General features: G+C 35.6%; 1 protein-coding gene and 1 non-coding gene across 3 annotated transcripts in view; one reads left to right on the forward strand and one right to left on the reverse strand.

Annotated features, from left to right (window-relative positions):
• NLK (nemo like kinase) overlaps positions 1 to 12,516 on the reverse strand; it is a 165,233-nt gene that overhangs the window by 72,063 nt on the left and 80,654 nt on the right. The window lies entirely within an intron of this gene.
• Positions 359 to 460, forward strand: LOC115501875. The gene has a single exon (XR_003964933.1). It is a non-coding gene; the product is annotated as a U6 spliceosomal RNA (small nuclear RNA).

Raw genomic sequence — 12,516 nt, forward strand, 5'->3', positions numbered from 1 at the left:
TCAGTTTATTTCTTCCTATTGTCCACAAGAAATCAGATACTCATCAAACTGCCTTCCTGAAAATGAAGCATTCCTATTATCTACCAACCTGTCAAAAAACTATACAAACTTCTTTATGAATACCATGACTTTATAAATTAATCTTAGTGATCACTACTTCTTTTCCTACGTGCTCATGGAAACTCTTAAATCGCACATTCTAGTATTGTTAAACAGCATGAGGACTCTACTTTCTCCCAATGACTGAACATTTGGTAAAATAATGAAGAGTTATAATTTTTAAGTCTTCAGTAGCTTCAACTGTAATTCAACTAAGAGACGTAACATTCTTGACTATTGCTTAAAAAATACCAACCCAATGCTTGCTTCGGCAGCACATAGACTAAAATTGGAATGTAAGAGATTAGCATGGCCCCTGTGCAAGGATGACATGAAAATTAGGCATATGTCCCATATTAAAAAAAAAAAACAAAAAAACCCAAAAACCCAGTCCATAACACTCCTAAAAATCCACATAAACCTGGTAAGTAAAATAGGAAGGAAACTGAATATAATATTATATATATTCAGACTGTTAAAAATAATTTTTTTCCTTTTAACACACCACTTCTTCTATTTTTAAGTTTTAAGTTCTTTGTTTTTTCAACGTTTATTTATTTTGAGAGAGAGAGCATGTGCGCGAGAGCGAGCGTGCAAGCAGAAGAGGGGCAGAGAGAAGAGAATCCCAAGCAGGCTCCATGCTGCCAGCGCAGAGCCCAACGCAGGCCTCGATCTTGCGAACCATAGGATCATGACCTGAGCCGAAATCAAGAGTCAGAAGCTTAGGCGCCCCCTACACCACTTCTAGAACTAGATACTAGAAGATAAAAATGTCAATGATATAGCAAGGAAGGAAAATTTTGGACCACACATTGCATTTAGTTGTCAATGTCTTTTGAGACTTCTTTAATGTAGGATAGTTACTTAGCATTCCTTTGTCTTTCATGACACTGCCATTTTTGAAGAGGACAGGCCCGTTTTTTTGCTCACTGCTCTTCAATTTGGGTTTGTGTAGTGTTTTCTCATGATGAGATTCAGGTTATGTATTTTTAACAGGAATAACTCAGAAATGATGTCTTCTCAGTGCATCACACTAGGAGGCACATGATGTCAATTTCCCCCATTTCTGGTGATCTTTGATCACTGGGATGAGGTGTCTGTCAGGTTGCTACACTGCAAAATGACTATGTTTTCCCTTTCTAATTGTGTCACTGTTCTACTCCTCATCAAACTTTGACCCATTTAGTATCCATTGGCAACTTGTGCCTGAATCAACTAATACTACAGTGGTTGCCAAATGGTACCTTAATAATTTTAGCGTCTTTCTAAATAGCTAGCCTACCCAACAATTATTAGTTTTAAAGAACGAGGGAACTCATTTAATACATTGCCCTTTCCAGAGAGGCCTCAGACAGCAATACTTCTTTCCAACGCTGGCCTTCTTATTGGTCCTGACTCTACTGTGGTAAGGAAAGCTGCTCTAAGATAAACCCACTCTTGGCTCAAGGTTAGTACTGCGCCTTGCAATGTTTTAAGGCAAAATTCACAAAGCAGCGTTTTATTTTATTATTCATGCAAAAGCCAGTCATGCTTGTGGCTGGTAACAATATAACTCTAATGAATGTGAATGGCTGTGCAGTAATTTCACGCCATGTTGAGTTTGTTCTCTCTTAACTTGAGGTAGCAGATGCTTTAGTTCAGCACAAACAGTACCACAGAACACAGATAAGTGTGGAAGCCTGTTACACAGGAATTCTTTTATTTTCTTTGTTACTGAAAGGCTTGCTGTGCTTAGTTTCTCTGCTGCTGCAATACCCTGGTTATTCCAACTGTACTTGTTAATGAAGCCCCAGCTGTAGAGATAATGAACTAACATTTAGGGCAACTTTCCTCAGTTCAGAAAAAAAGGAGGCATCCTTTGATCTACAATTCACTTACTGGTCAGTTATTTTCTCTACTGAATACTGGATGCCCTAAATAAAACAGTGCATCTGTCATTTCACCTGATTATCTTCATGAGCAGTCACGTTACACTAAAACAGGTATTTCTTTCCTATGTTTTAAATCAACATGTGATTCTGCAAACAGTGTATTAAAGATACAGTTTTAAGGGTTGTGAAAAAATAATTCTTTCTTATATCTGTCCAGAGTATATATATCAGTCCTTCTCCTACATTTGGAATACAAGTTCAACTTTTTTAAACAGCCAGAAGAATCCACAAGCCATTCTTCAGAGAAATATAGTTAGCCAAAAGAGTACAAAACCTAAATAGGAAGCTTTTTGGATCTGGTGTGGTTGTTTTGTTCTAGAGCTCTCTTAATCCCAGAAAACTCTGACCACTGCCTCAAATATGCTTAAATTATGGAAAAGTAGAAGGGCTGGAATGAAACAAGAGTGAAACTTATTGGGGACACATTTTGAGACACTAGAACCTTACATTACAACATCTTTAAATCACTATCGCTACACTAAGCAAGAATCTTCAAGAAATTATATGCTCCTCATTTATTTTATGTGAACAATTTTTTCCCCACATGGGTTAGCAGTTTTAAAGTTCATGTTTCTGATACAGGTTTGTTTTTTTTCCTCTGATACAGGTTTTTAACTATTCAAAGCAAATAAATAATTTATAATGAAAATGTTTCACTAAGATTGAGAAAATCAGGCTCTTCTAATTCTATTCACATAAACTTGTAATCAGCAATCTTCTATTTTTGCTATGCACACTACAATTACTACGTCAACTGTACCAATAAAGAACGTATCTCAATAACACAACCTAACCAGACTCTAAATATTTAGATTATTGCCTTTGCATTCACTTTGAAATTCATTTCCTTAAAAGTTATTTTTACTCGTATTTAGATTAAGTCTGCTTGAGAAAACAATAGCAAACTATGAGGTAAAATTTCTGACAACAAATACCTCTAAATAATGTATCTTATTTGTACCTTAGTCCTTATATGTTCAACGACACTGTGAGTTAGGGAATAAGGAATTTATTTTTACATCTCTTTGGTCTTTCTAACCAAAATTTTAACAGGCTACAGTTTGTGTGTACTTTGACATAATTTACAGAATTGCACACTATTTAGAGGAATAAACTTTCTAGGCTTCCCTGTCTCCACCTAAAAACACATGAAGAAAGATTCTCATATTTAGGTAATTTGTTCCATTGGCTGGAGTTTTCTGATGTTTGGTTATTGGTTTTTCTTTTATGTTTATTCAAATTTGGTATTTGCTGAGTTGGTGCTCTAGAAGAAATCCTTTTCCTTTTTTTCAAGATCCTCCTAAAGCGATCCCAAATTTGTGAATCTGATATTACAAGGTAAAAAGGCCTTATACAATAGCTAAACCAAAGCAGTGAAATGGTTCGTTCTTTTTCTCATACCCTAACATACCACTATTAATCAGAAGAAGCAAAATACCTACATTTAACTGAAAGTGTTAAATATGAACGGAAACGTCCCCTAACTCTGTGTTTAAACAAGTATATATAGCAATGGCCCCAGCAGGTGAGATATCCCTGGACCATTCTGACCGATAGGGAGATCCCCAGGGGTGCTGATAAGGGAGGAGAAATAAGGAACAGGCACATCATTCAATATTAGGCTGTCATATTTATTTTCAAATACTTGTTACCAGTGAAAAAGATCTAACTTTTAGGACCCCAATTCCCCACCAATAATCATTGGTTAAGTTAAAATATAGGTGGAAAATCCTTTTATACTAATTATTATTGACTTGAGAACATTTTATTGTTCTTCAGACCATGAATTAATTATAATTAGCTCCATCCTTACTGCAGACGCTGGCAAAGACACAGAGACCTCTCAGTTGCTGTCAAATATCTTTGTGAGGAGTATGACTTGCCTGCGAGAAAGTTGCCACACTGTCTTTTCAATAGGGATTTTCTCATGTTAGAGGGTGAACATGACACAGCCTAGCCTGCCAAGTCTAGGAAGTTTTCATGGCCCACTAGCCACAGTCCTCTCCTAGAAACAGACCCATGAATATTGTATGGGAAAGAGAACCACCTGCAATGAAAAAAAGGTTTCTGTTCAAAGCCACCACAAAGGGAAAAAATCCACAACTGCATCTTCTTCTTACATTTTAATAGTTAAGACAAAAAGAAGTTATAAAAGATAACCCAAACTCAACCTATGTCACACAAAAATGTGCTTGCTTTTAATCCCACTGATGACTTCTTAAAAGATATGTGTTCAGTAATAGGAATACTGAGGAATATAAAGAATTTTTTAATAAAGAATTTTTTTAAGTTAAAGAATGGCAATTTTGTTGCTCATTAGGTTTATAAATGTAGAAGACACCAAATGAAAGAAAAGAATGGTTTCATTCACACAGTCGGTTTTTAACAGTATGGTTTTGTTGATGTCAAAAAATTATAATGAATTTAGAAACACAAAGTTCACGTCATTGGAAGAAATGTCATTTTTAATTATTTTTAATATTTTAGTGGCTAAGCTAATATTTTAATAATTTCTTAACATAAAATGTAAGTCCCAATATGCTGTTAGTTAAAAGCAAACTGAACATACCAACCAATATACCAATAAAATGTAATTTTTGAAATAAAAAGGAACATAAGGTTTGGAATTATGGTTATAAATAAAATGTTCCTATTTTTCTAGGAATGTATACTTAAGTATATATAGGTGAAGTAACATGAGATTTAAGATTTGTTTTAAAATATTTCATTAAAAAGAATTGTTGAAATAAATGAAGCAAATGTTGATAATTACTGAATCTAGTGGTTGGTAAAATGGAGTTAAACCATTCAAAAATAAAGAAAATATATGTTTGAAAAAATTTCTAAGTAAAAGCACTGAAATTTTAAAAAACGTTTAAATACTCTTTACAATATAAAAAATATCCATTATCTTTGGTTAAAGCTAACAAAAGCTAAGTAAGCAAGACTTCTACGTAAAAAGACTAAAAAAACATTGAAATTAAAGACATAAATAATGGAGAGACATACCATATTCATGGACTAGAAAACTCAATATTATAAAAATTTCAATTCTCCCCAACCTGATTTACAGATGCACTGAAATTCCAATCAAAGCCCCAAAAAGTTTTCTTTTGTGGAACTAGACAAATTAGTTCTAAGTCTTTATGGAAATGTACATATGCCACAGACTGCTAAGACAGTCCTGAAGAATAAGGTGGGAAAAATTGCTCTACCACATATGAAAAGTTATCATAAAGCTACAACAGCATAGATAGTGTAATTTTGGTGCAATAGACCAATGAAACAGAAATATGACCCATAAACAGATTCTTCAGCTTCAAACCCATCCGTCTAAACACAAATATGTAATACCAGGGCTATGACTGCAAACCATATTTTGGTTTTGCCAACTAGCTCCATGTTAGGCTCTGCCAAAAGGGGGCTTTGTAGGAGACTACAAGGCTGGAGGAAGAAAAGGGGACTTACCCCTTCCTATGGGCTTCCTGTCTGTCTCTTGTTTCTGTGTCAACCTAGCAACACTTCTTCACTCCCAGCAGTGGCAGTGTCTTTCTATAACTTTGTGGCTGAACCCAGTTTATAGTTTCCTCACTTGCAGAACCAGCCTCACTGCCTCTTCTACCCCCAGATACCAGCACTAGTGAGTTAGTATCCTCTGCTTTAGATGTCTGAATTTCTGCTGCATGGGGTTCCAAGTCCTAATAATTCTGACCTCTTCCATGATATTCCTCTAGCCATAGCTAGAGGTGGCTGTTACTTCCATGATACCTTAGTGTTCTCTTATCTTTTTAATTACCTACAACTTTACAAACAACTTTATAGCTAATTAGCATCTCTCCCCACTTTAAACTGTTTAAACAACTGGTGTGGTTTCTTTCTCCTGACTGGACCCTGACAGATACAACATTCTTTTCAATGTATGGTACTAGAATAAGGAGATATCATGTGGAAAAACAGAATGAATCTTCATCTCTATTTCACTCCATACACAAAAATAAATTCCAGGTGGAATGCAGATACAAATGTGAAAAGCAATATCATACAGCTTTTAGAAGATAACATATAGAAGATCTTCAAGATACTGGGGGAGGGAAAGATTTCTTCAATAGGACACAAAAAGCACAAATCATAATGCAGAAGAAAAATTCATTTTTTTGACTACTTTAAAATCAAGAACTTTTCATTATCTGTACATTAAGAGTAAAAGTGCAAGTCATACAGAAGATGCTTGAACACATATATAAGGAACAAAGCATTTATCCAGATACATGCAGAACTCCTACAAATCAATTTTTAAAAAGGGCTTGAAAGGGCATTTTACAAAATAGAATAATCCAAATAGGCAATAAACATATGAAAAGGATATTAGCCTTATTAGTCATTTTGGAAATGAAAATTAAAACCACAGCGAGCAAGTACTATAAAACTACCAAAATGGCCAGTAATAAAAAGATGATACCAAATCTTTGGTGATATGTGGTGCAATGGCAATTCTTACAGACTGCTAGTAGGAATTTAAATTGGTACAATCGCTATGGGAAGCAGATGGGCTTTATATACTAAAATGAAGACATGAATACAGTGTGACCCAGCAATCTGACTCCAAGGTATATACCCCAAAGGAATGTGCACACCTATCACTAAACATACAAGTGTGTTCACGGCAACATTTTTAGTACCCTTAAAACTGGAAACAATCCATATATCCATGAACAGTAGGATAGAGTAACAAACTGTTGTGTATTCATAAGAAAACTCTACAGTAACTAAAATGAATTACTGCTACATACAACAACACAAACTTTATACACATAATTTTGAACAAAAAAAAACAGTCACAAATAATAATGTAAGATTTCATTTCCATAATATTAAAAATAAAAGCAAATTTGAACTTGAATGTTTAGGGATGCATACTTAGGAGACAGAAACTATTAAAAAAGGAAGCCATTACTATGAAAACCAGGACAGTGGTTATCTTGGGGGAGGAGACAATGATGGGGAGGGTACAGAGGAGACTTCTGGGTGTTAGCAACGTCTTATATTTCTCACATGACTCATGGCTATAGAGGTGTATACTTTGTGATAAATAAAAAAGTTGTATATTTTGTACACACTTCTGTATTTGTGTTATTATGTAACCGAAAAGGTAAAGATAAGCTTCTCAGTTAAAAATTTAACATGAAAAGGTACTTTAGGTTGAAATTTGTACAATGAGTAATTTTTAAAGGGGACAATTCTGGGGCGCCTGGGTGGCTCAGTTGGTTAAGTGTCCAATTCTTGACTTCGGCTCTGGTCATGATCTCATGGTTCGTGAGCTCGAGCCTCATGTTGGGCTCTGCACCGACAGTGGGGAGGCTGCTTGGGATTCTCTTTCTCTCTCTCTGCCCTTTCCCTGCTTGTGATGTCTCTCTCAAAATTAAAAAAAAAAAAAAAAAAGAGGACAATTATCTTCATAAGGATACACATCTATACAAGCCCAATGAATTTTGTCATATATTTTCTTATACCACTGATTTATTCTGTAGAGAGGAGTATATGTAACATCTTTCATAGGTTTTGGTAGAATTCCAAAGGAACTTACTTTAAAAAATAAACGTTTTCTTCATCATTACACAAGAATATGCTATTAAGAAACATTCCACAGGAGAGTGCCATCAGCAGTATTATAGCAGAACTAAGTCCCACCCCTAATCTAGTCACAATCTCCTAACTTCTTCCATTGTTAAGCAAAATGCTGAAGCAGCTACAATACATAGATGTGCTTCAGGTTTTTAATTAGTGAGCCCTTTAAAAATAAACAAAACCAAAAATATTGTAAATACAAAGCAGGAGGCAAGATTTCCAGCTGTGGCAAACTGAAGAGGTCAGCAAATCCTTTCCCCTCAAAACAACTATAAAACTGGACAAAAATGTCAAAAACAACCATTTCAGGACTCCAGAAAATAACCAAAGTCAAACAACCAATTCAAAAGTGTTTATTTATGAAAAACTGTGGAACTTTGGGTAAGAACAATGAAAGTCAAGTGGTGTTATTGCTTGGGCTGCTCCTTACTCACCCCCACCCCCCACCCAAGCACAGTCCAGGCTGTTGGCCATGAAAACCAGCAGCTTCACTGTGTGAAGTTGCTGATGTGATCTGAAGTGGAGTATTAAACTCAACTGGAAAAGAAAAGAGAAAGCCTACGGCTCTGCAAGTCTAGGTTGTTATCCCAGCTGGGAAATGAGATAGACTAACATAAATCCAGAAATTTAACAAGGGGATTCTGGAAATGATAGTCACAGTGGGCTAGGTAAACTCTCCACACGTCCCTGGAGAACTGAAGGCTGCTTATGTACTCAGAGGTGACCTGAGAAGGCCTCTGCTCTGCACATACCCATGGCCGACTGAGAGGCTTTCCACAGGTAAAGGGAAGAACGGAGAGGCTCAACAGAAAATAAAAGCTGGAGCATATTTGGAAACTAGATGAGCTCCCTAACACACTCGCAATGGAAAGAAGCCTTACTGGCTCAAGATGTTTGAGCACAACCTTTAACTCATCACCGGCTGACCACTGAGCTACAAAGACACAAAGGGCACCCCAAGAGGGCCAGGCTAAAAATTAAAAAAAAACCTAAGCAGATTTAAGTGGCTGCACCCCATGGGGGAGGAAGATTGTGCACCTTAAGTCCAGCCAAATTACTTAAATATAAGCAAACATACACAATAATAGCAATATGTCAATAATGACAACCCTCAGGTGGAAGGGGGACTGGGGAAGAATCAGATCCAGAGTTGTTATAATATATTATCAAATATGTCCAGTTTTTAACAAAAAAAATTACAAGATATGTAAACAAACAGTAAAATGTGACCCATACTCAGGGGAAAAAGCAGTCAATAGAAATACTTTCTGAGTGAGCCCAGATATCGCTTTCAGTAACACTTCAAAAGCAACTACTATAAATATATTCAAAGGATTAAAGGAAATCATGTTTAAAGAATTTAAAAAAATATGGTGACAATGACTCAACAAATAGGACAGCTCAACATAAAAACAAATTAAAAAAACATAAGATCCAAATCAAATTCAAGAGTTGAAAAGTACAATATTAGAAATGAAAAATTCAGTAGATTGGCCCAATAGTGAATATGAAATAGCATAAGAAAGAATCAGTAAACTTAAAAGATAGGTCAACAGAAATTAACAAGAACAGAGAAGAAAAAGTTTGAAAAAGAATGAAGACAGCCTCAGAGACCTACGCAGTAACACAGAGTACACCAACATATACCTAATGGGAGTTCCAGAAGAACAGAGAGAAAAGGGCAGAAAAAAATATTTGAAGAAATAATGGTTTAAAAGTTTCCAAATCTGATAAAAATCTATAGATCCAAAAAGCTCAAACATCCCATACAGGATAAACACAAGAGTTCTGCACCTAGAGATGTCAGAATCAAAGATATTTCAAGTCCAAGAAACTCTTGAAAATAATGAGGAAAAACAATACAATTGCTGACTGACTTTTCATCAGATATCACTGAGGTCAGAAGGCAGTGGAATGCCATGTTTGCAGTGGTGGTGGTGGGCAGGCAAAAATTCTATATCCAATGAAAAAAGACCCTGTCCTTCAAAAATAAAGGCAAAATGAAAACATTCCAAAATAAGTAATGATGGAACAGAATGTGTTGCCAGCAGATGTGCCTTACAGGTAATAATCTCAGATGGTAACTCAAATCCACAAGAAGAAATGAAAAGCTAGAAATGGCAAATACGTAGGTAAATAGAAGAATATTTTAATTTTATTTTTGTATTAAGTTTTTATGTTAATTCCGGTATAGTTAACATACAGTGTTATATTAGTTTCAGGTGCACAATATAGTGATTCAAACTCTACACATTACTTAGTGCTCACTATAGAAAGAATCCTTATCACCTATTTCACCCATCTCCACCCCACCCCCACCTCCCCTCTGGTAACCAACAGTTTGTTCTCTACAGTCAAAGAGTCTGTTTCTTGGTTTGTTTCTCTCTCCTTCCCCCTGACCCCCGACTTTGCTTGTTTGTTTTCTTAAATTCCACATATGAGTGAAATCATATGGTATTTGTTTCTCCAACTGACTTATTTCCTTAGCATTATACTTCCTAGATCCACCCCTCTTGTTGCAAATGGCAAATTACTCTCTCTCTCTCTCTCTCTCTCTCTCTCTCACCCACACACACACACACACACACACACACACACACACACTTGGGCTGCTTTCATAATTTGGCTATTGTAAATAATGCTGCTGTAAACATAGAATGCATGTATCATTTTGAATTTGTGTTTTCGTATTTTGGGGGTAAATGCTCAGCAGTGTGATTACTAGATCACAGGGCAGTTCCATTTTTAAATTTTGAGGAACCTCCGTACTGTTTTCCACAGTGGCTGCACAAGTTTGCATTCCCACGAACAGTGCAAGAGAGTTCCTTTTTCTACACATCCTCTCCAATACCTGTTGTTCTTGTGGTTTTGGTTTTGGCCATTCTAACAGGTATGAGCTGATTATCTCATTGTAGCTTTGATTTGCATTTCCCTGATGATGAGTGATGTTGAGCATCTCTTCATGTCTCTGTTGGCCATCTGCATGTCTTCATTGGAGAAATGCCTCTTCATGTCTTCTTCCCATTTTTAACTGGATTATTTGTTTTTTGGGTGTTGAGCTGTGTAAGTTCGTTTTATATTTTGGATACTAATCCTTTACCAGAGATGTCATTTGCCAATATCTTCTCCCATTCAGTAGGTTGTCTTTTAGTTTTGTTGACTGTTTCCTTTGCTGTGCAGATGCTTTTTATTTTGATACAGTCCCAATAGTTTATCTTTGCTTTTGTTTTGCTTCCCTCAGGAGACATATCTAGAAAAAAAGTTGATACATCCAATGTCAGAGAAATTACTACCTATGCTCTATTATAGGTCTCATATTTAGGTCTTTAATCCATTTAGAATTTATTTTTGGGTATGGCATAACTCAGGGGTCCAGTTTCATTCTTTTGCATGTAGTTGTCCAGTTCTCTCAACACCATTTGTTGAAAAGACTGTCTTTTCCTCATTGCATATTCTTTCCTCCTTTGCCAAAGATTACTTGATCATAAACATGGAGTTATTTCTGGGCTTTCTATTCTATTCCACTGATCTGTGTGCCTGTTTTGATGCCAGTACCATACTGTTTTGATTACGACAGCTTTGTAGTATAACTTGAAAGTTGGAATTGCGATACCTCCAACTTTGTTTTTCTTTTTCAAGATTGTTTTGGCTATTTGGGGTTTTCTGTGGTTCCATACACATTTTAGGATTGTTTGCTCTAGTTCTGTGAAAAATGTTGCTGGTATTTTGATAGGGATTGCATTGTATCTGCAGACTCTTTTGGGTAGTATAGACATTTTAACAATATTTGTTCTTCCAATTCATGAGTATGGACTATCTTTCCACTTGTTTGTGCTGTCTCCAATACCTTTCATCAAAATTTTATAGTTTTCAGAATACAGGTCTTTCACCTCCTTGGTTAAGTTTATTCTGAGATATTTAATTATCTTTGATAAAACTGTAAATGGGACTGCTTTCTTAATTTCCCTTTCTGTTGCTTCATTATTGGTATATAAAAATGCCACGGATTTCTATACATTGATTTTGTATACTGCTACCTTACAGAACTCATTTATCAGTTTATCATTTATCAGTTTGTGGTAGGGTCTTTAGGATTTTCTATATGTAATATCATGTTGTCTGCAAATAGTGAAAGTTTTACTTTTTCCTTACAATTTGGATGCCTTTTGTTTCCTCCTCTTGTCTGACTGTTGTAGCTATGACTTTCAGTAGTATTTTAAATAACAGTGGTGAGAGTGGATATCCCTTATTCCTGACCTTAGGGGAAATGCCCTTAGATTTTCACCATTATGATGTTAGTGGTTTTTTCTTTATATATGGCTATTATGTTGAGGTAAGTTCCCTCTAATCTTACTTTGTTGAGAGGGTTATTTTTTTTTTTATCATGAATGGATTCTGTACTTTGTCAAATGCTTTTGCTCCATCTATTGAAACGAAAATATGTTTTTTATCTCTCCTTTTATCGATGTGATGTATAACACTGATTGCAAATATTGAACCACCCTTGCATCCCAGGAATAAATCCCACTTGATTGTGGTGAATGATTTTTTTAATGTATTGTTGGATTTGGTTTGTTAGTATTTTGTTAAGGATTTTTGCATCTATGTTCATCACAGATATTGGCCTGTAATTCTCTTTTTTGTAGTGTCTTTATCTGGTTTTGGTATCAGGGTAATGCTGGCTTCATAGAATGAACTAGGAAGTTTTCCTCTCTCATTTTTTGGAATAATTTGAGAAGAACAGGTTCAGATATTTGGTAGAATTCACCTCTGAAGCTGTTTGGCCTTGGACTTCTGCTTGCTGGGAGTTTTTAAATTACTGATTCAATTTCATTGCTGGTAATCAGTCTGTTCAAACTTT

This window comes from Lynx canadensis, chromosome E1, assembly GCF_007474595.2.
Source record: "Lynx canadensis isolate LIC74 chromosome E1, mLynCan4.pri.v2, whole genome shotgun sequence".
NCBI lineage: Eukaryota > Metazoa > Chordata > Mammalia > Carnivora > Felidae > Lynx > Lynx canadensis.